Source organism: Tupaia chinensis, unplaced genomic scaffold (genome assembly GCF_000334495.1).
Source record: "Tupaia chinensis unplaced genomic scaffold, TupChi_1.0 Scaffold143915_1, whole genome shotgun sequence".
NCBI classification, from domain to species: domain Eukaryota; kingdom Metazoa; phylum Chordata; class Mammalia; order Scandentia; family Tupaiidae; genus Tupaia; species Tupaia belangeri.
Window position 1 is genome coordinate 12,231 of NW_006203766.1, and position 6,551 is coordinate 18,781.

A 6,551-nucleotide genomic window follows, 5' to 3' on the forward strand; every position below is an offset into this window, starting at 1 on the left:
TTTAATCTTTGAACATTTTTACAGCTTGAAACATGGCTTTTCCTAGTATGTATAAGGTGCATGTCATTCGAATAAAAGATTTTACCATGTACATTTTATATTCTAAAAGTCAAAGGGAGGTTAAGATTTTGGACTTTGGTGATGGTAATTAAATACTTTAAGACATGATATTTCTGAAACTCTGACTTAGAGGAAAGATAAGGTTTTAACTTAAATTCTCAAGATGTTTTGCAGAATGGAAACTCTGACCATGAGCATATAGACCCCAGGCTGAATGGTGTCAGAAACCTAATATTTTCCCCCTTCCAGAGTAGGAAAGATTACCCAAGACCCCATCGATCAACAAAGTCCATGTGATAAACCTGATCCTTTAAAATAATCTTTTTAAAACCACCTTTCTTTTTATATTTTTTCTTTTTAAATGTTTTAATTTTTATTATATTTATTTATTTTACTTTTTTATATTTTCCATCATTGTATGTCATTACATCTTGTAAAATGAATTTTTTTTCTTTTTCTTTTGGAGAGGTTTTTGCTATAGGGCGCGTGCGCTCGCCAGATAGACAGAGACAGAGCAATAGAAAGTGAGCAATCACGGAAAGTCAGACAGAAAGCAAGAAATCACCCTCCGGGGGGATGGCCACACCACAATTCCTTCTCCGTTCTCTGTGCCCAACGTGAGTTTAAGCTACTGGGTCCGGGACTCGAACAGTGGTTGACTACGTGGGAGTCCAGCGACATAGCCATTACGCTAACTGTTGGTCCCTTGTAAAATGAATTTTGCCAACATGAATACATTGTATTTTAGTCCAGTTCAAGTGGCTCTAATCCCTTAATGGCACTGCTCAGAACTCAGATACAGATGGCTACGAATTGACTTGTCCTATGAGGGCTGGTGGAAAAGTAAGAATTAACAAGGTAAAAGAGTGGCAGAGAGCTAAGAAGTTTAAAAATTAAAAATAGAGAGTGAGAGATGGAGAGAGACAGAAATAAATAGGGTATTCTAACCTGGCTCTGGGCTAGATCTGGGGCTCAGGAGGGTGAAGTCTGGGCAGAAGGTCTTCAGTAGTACTAATCCCTGAAGGGGGCCTCTCAGAACTCAGATAGAGATGGCTGCTGATTGGCTTGTCCTGGCTCCTGGCTCGATCTGGGTGCAAAGAACCTTCACATTAGTCTTGTACTTGGGACCGTGCTCTTAATTTTGCTCTTAAAAATGCATATGGGATTGGGCCAACAGGTGGAATGGAGGTTAAGGCACTTGATCCCAGTTTCCTATGGGAAACTGCGTTTTGAGTCTCAGATCTGAAAGCTTAAAGAATCCTGCAGGACATATGTCTGTGCATGCCAAAGAGGAGAATGGAGGGGAAGAGGTTGTGGCATGGTTATCACCCCTGGGGCGATTTCACATTTTTCCTCTTGGCCTCTGTATATCATTCTCTCTCTGGCAAGCACAGGTGCCCTATAGCAAACAAAATAAAATACGAACAAAACTTAAAAAAAAAAAGGGCAAAAAAAAAAATGCTAACAAAGTGCATGGGAAACCTCTTAGGGAGATCTGGCTTTTTCAGCATGAGCTGCCTGCCCTGCTTGCTTGGCACATACCCTTTCCTTCATCATATCTTCTGGCTACAGCTTGATTTTTTTGTTTGTTTGTTTTTGGGTGGTTTTCACTATAAATGGGAAACCTCTTAGGGAGATCTGGCTTTTCCAGCATGAGCCGCCTTGCCCTGCTTGCTTTGCACATACCCTTTCCTTCATCATACCTTCTGGCTACAGCTTGATTTTGACACTTGGGAGAGTGAACTTAGTTTATGTTTGGTAACAAGTACTAGGAATATTTTATCTGTACAGGATCTGAGGAATAGCAGTGGGATTAGGAAACTCAGCTCCTCCCTAGAGTCTTTCCCGAGATGCCTCTGGGGAGTAAAGAAAATGGGCTCTAAAGGATACCTCTGCAGGCTCCCCAAGTAATCTCATATTTTGGAGGTGGCTTTGTGACTCCAGGTGCCCCATGACTAGCCTGGCTGGATCCAGTTGTGACCCCTGGTGAGACAGGAGAACCTGCACACAGCCATCAGTGCCACTTATACTCGCCACCTCCACACAGAGGAACTCACTCTGCTGGAAAGGCCCCATCTCTCAGGCCTATTCCCTCCCATATTCCTCTGTCTCTTCCTACCCTGCTCTCACCAGGATGCAATGCTGCAGGCTGAGGCTCCAAGGTAGAATTGCCATGGTGCTCACACTGAGTGCAAGGAACCACAGGGCACAGGCAGCTGCATTTCATGGTCAACTGGGCACTGGTGGGAGGAGGTGGTTTTCCAAAGACTGTAGGAAGAAGAGGGAAGTTTGTCCCCAAAGTCCATAAGAGCTCCTGTGCCCCTGGCCACCTCTTCCCACAATAGTCTCTCTACCCTGGTAGTGCAGAGCACATTCAGAGTAGAGATGACTGCAAACTTCCCAGGGCAAAATGCCCACTCTGGCCAATCATGTTGCAAGGATCTCTCAATTCAAGATTGTCATATCGGACCCTCCACGAGCCAGCTCTGTGCACTCAACTGGTGGACACTGGAGCCTGAACCACCTGTGCAGCTTACACACTCTGCCGTGGCCTAGAATTTTCTGGCTACCCACCATCCTGAGCTTTAGTCACCTGAAAAGGAGCGATGCATGTGGTGCCACAATTCCAGGCTGCGTGAGTGAAGCAACCATCGGGGTAGTCTCCCCTGCTTGGCCCAGGGCTCAGTTGGGGGAAAATATCTGGGCTGCTCCCCCAGTGATCCCAGAAGGTGGAAAATGTGTGGAACAGGTCCAGACAGGTTCAGAGGATCAGATGAGCCCAGGGGGTCAGGCCATCCTGGGAGTTTGGCTGGCTGGAAAGGCTTTTCGTGCTACCATGAGTGGCCCAGAGATTGGCCCCATGAGAAGAGCAAGTTCCAATACATGCTTTATTTACACAGATCATTGGGGACTGTGTGAGGTACTTGGAGGGGTGGTCCTATGGGACAGATATCCGGAAAGATTCACTGAAAAAGAGCCCTGGATTGAGCCCTGTGAGAAGGACTTCCTCAGATGGAGGGGAGGAGGATGGCACTCCAGAAATGGGGAGCGTGGGGAGGGTGACCAAGTGTGCGAAGGTCTGGCATGAAGGATTTGTGTCCTATTCACCTGCCCTTAGCATGTGGATGGTGGGAGTTACACTTCAGAAGCAAAGGTGGGGCACAGTGCTGCATTCACTTAGCAAATGCCAGCAGCACAGGTCGAACTGAACTGCCCAAGTCCCTGTAAGAGGAGTCACTTTCTACTCCCCCAGGAAGAACCACCTTGGAGGTACTCCGCCAAGCCTCTGAATGAAGAGCTAAGGCTTGGGACCCCAGGTGGCAGGAGTTCACACTAGGGTTCTGAGAAAGGACAAGTGGTGAGCTGGAGACAGGGCCTGAGCTGGGCCAACATTTTGAGGCACCATAGGCTGGGAATTGCTGAACTCAGTTCCTAGGAGAACCCAGCTCTGCCTGCACTCTCTCCAGCAGGCAGTGGGTGTACTCTGCATGGGCTGGGGAACTTCTGGGTTCTCCTAACTTCTCAATGACTGGTGGCCTCCGTGTCCACTCTCACCTCCACTTTCAGGTGAGCCCAGAGAGGTCGAGGGCTGATTTGAATGATCTAGTTTATTTTTCTGTTCTTGATTATTCTAGCTAATGATGTGTCAATTTTATCTTCTCAAAGAACCAGCTTTGGTTTATTTATATTCTGTATAGCTCTTTTTTTTCTTTTTCTTTTTTTTTTTTTTTTTTGAAATTGTTGTTTTCCAGTTCCCTGAGTCATGACATTAGGTTATTTGCCACCGTTCTGGTTTTTTTTTTTCCTTTCTTATGAGCACTAATTTTTATAAACTTTCCTCTTATGATTGCTTTTGCTGTGTCCCAAAGGTTATAAACACATTTTTCTTCATTACAATTGATTTATTTAAACCTTTTTTATTTCAGCCTTAATTTCTTCAGTCATTGTGAAGTCATGGAGGAATAGCTTGTTTAGAGTCCATGTGTTTGTGTATTTTTGAGAATTCTTTCTGTAGTTGATTTCATGTTTGATTCTATCATGCTCAGAAATAATGCTGGATATAGTTTCTGTACATTTACATTTGTTCAAATCTTGTTTTGTGCCCTGTCACACAATCTATGAAAATGTTCCCTGTGGGGGAGCAGGAGTCTTGGAGGATGGGCTGCCACTGGACTCGCAGTCAGCCATACCTCGCCATACTCAGGGTAAATGGCAGCACCTTGCACTGTGGGGCCACCTGGCTGGAGGTGGCCCATCCCTCTGACCTTGCAGCCCCAGCCCCAGTCCAGCAGGCCTTCTGTAGAGTCTCCCGGCTGAGCCAGCTGCCCGCCAGCCCCAGGCACTCCTATGGGAGAAAGGCAAGTTACCAACTTTGTGAATTCTAAAGTTCCTATTACTTCAGACCTGGATGAACAATCACAAGGAATGCAAGGGCCACCTGTTCCTCAGTTACAACCACAGATGGCCTTAAGACACTATGGATAGTTGTCTGACTGCTTTTTCCTATTTTTTCCAAAGTTCTTTCCAGAGGGCATGGGGGAGTCACATCCACAAACATTAACAGACCATTTTTTTTCCATTAACAGTTTTCTTTCTACATCCTGTCCCTGACGTAGTGTCTTTGAGATTGTATATTCAATCAATTACAGTATATTCTTTAGCTTATCTCTTTCCAAGACAAAGAACTCTTTCCTTAAGATGTAGAGGAAGCATTTATTTTATGAATCTCTTCCCAATACATAGATCTTCCCTTACAATCACCAACCTAAACATTGTGGAACCCACCTATAACCTGCAAGCTCCCACTTCCACAATATCCCACTGTTTTTTTGGCCAAACCAATGGAAATCTCATGACTAATTTTGTCTATCACTCTCAAAATAAAATAAAAGGAACCCCTGTACCTGATCACCCAGAGAAAGGCATGTTTGTCTCCTCTCCGGGCCTAGGTCACTCATATTCTTTCTAGGAATTATTAATGATTAATTTTTTAGAGTTGGTTATTTTCTGTCGACAACCAGACATGGGCTATAATACACTAGCCAACTTTCAGATAGAAAAGAAAATCAGTCATGGATAACTGAGTGAAGTTTATAGAGCAGCCTGTCTTTTGGATGGTGTGCCAGTAGCTTTAAAATAAATAAATGCAGATATATGACTTAATGGATGCCTAAGAGCATGGTGATTGCATCACAGAACTAGATCTCCTTAAACAACTAACCCAGTTATCCAAATGTAGTGACATATGCATCATTTACTGAAGATAATGAACTGACTATAGTTTTGGAATTAGCAGATGCTGGTGATCTATCTGGAATGATAAAGCATTTTAGGAAACAAAAGAGGCTAATTTCTGAAAGAACTGTTTGGAAGTACTTTGTTCAGCTCCGCAGCGCATCGGAACACATTCATTCTTGAAGAGTCATTCATACAAATATAAAACCAGCTAATGAGTTTATTACTACCACTGGGCTGGTCAAAATGGGAGACCTTGAGCCTGGTCCATTTTTGTGTTTAACCCACAGGTGCATATCCTATAGTGGGTACATTTTATTTCATGTCTCCAAAGAGAATACATGAAAATGGATACAATTTCAAATCTGCTATCTGGTCTCTTGGCTGTCTACTTGTCTATTTTGTATGAGATGGCTGCGTTACAGAGTCCTTTCTATGACAACAAGATGAATTTATACTCTGTGTAAGAAGGTAGAACAGTGTGACTACTTGCCTCTTCGTTCAGATCACTATTCAGAGGAACTACAACAGTTAGTATGTGCCTCAACCTGGATCTGGAGAAGCGACCAGACATTACCTATGTTTATGAGGGGGCGAAGAGGATGCACACATGCACTGCAGGCAGCTAAGTGTGTGCACCATCATAAAGAGCATAATCAAAATAATTTAAAGTATTTCTGTGCAAATCCTACCTCCCTGTTCTTGTCTGGGTGTTAAGACAGCTATTTCAGACCTAATGTGCTTTAACCAGTTTTTCATCCTTAACCAGTTTTTCATAGACGCTTCATTTTGTACCAATCTAAAGAACCTTATTTCAAGCCCCAGATGACTTGGAATAATCAAACTGCATGTTATGAAAGTAAATGAAGCATGGTGTTTTTTTTTTTTTTTTTTTTTAATGGAAATGTTTTTTAGAACCCATGTGCAATTTTCTACTGAAAAATGGGTTTGGATAGACTGTCCATGCCAAACAGGGGCAGCATGACCCATGTCCAGATAGGTAGGCTTCTGAATGTAAGACTTGTCTTTCAGTCATTTATGGAAAATGAGATGACTGCAGTTGTAAACTTCTGTGATTATTTTATTTTTAAAAATGTGAAGTTATGTATTTTAGTGTTAGCATTGTAGCTTTTAAATATCATTCTTAACAGTGAATGTAGATAAACTGAGAAATATTGCAAATTCTAAGTTTATACATTCAAAATGCATCTATTAAATGTGAAAAGATTTGGGGGCAAAATGTGAATCAGACACGG

At 42.9% G+C, this 6,551-nt stretch overlaps 1 pseudogene; it reads left to right on the plus strand.

Moving 5' to 3' along the window:
• Positions 1 to 2,470: 2,470 nt before the first annotated feature.
• Positions 2,471 to 5,924, plus strand: LOC102478866 (serine/threonine-protein kinase Nek7 pseudogene; annotated as a pseudogene).
• The last annotated feature ends 627 nt before the right edge of the window (positions 5,925 to 6,551 follow it).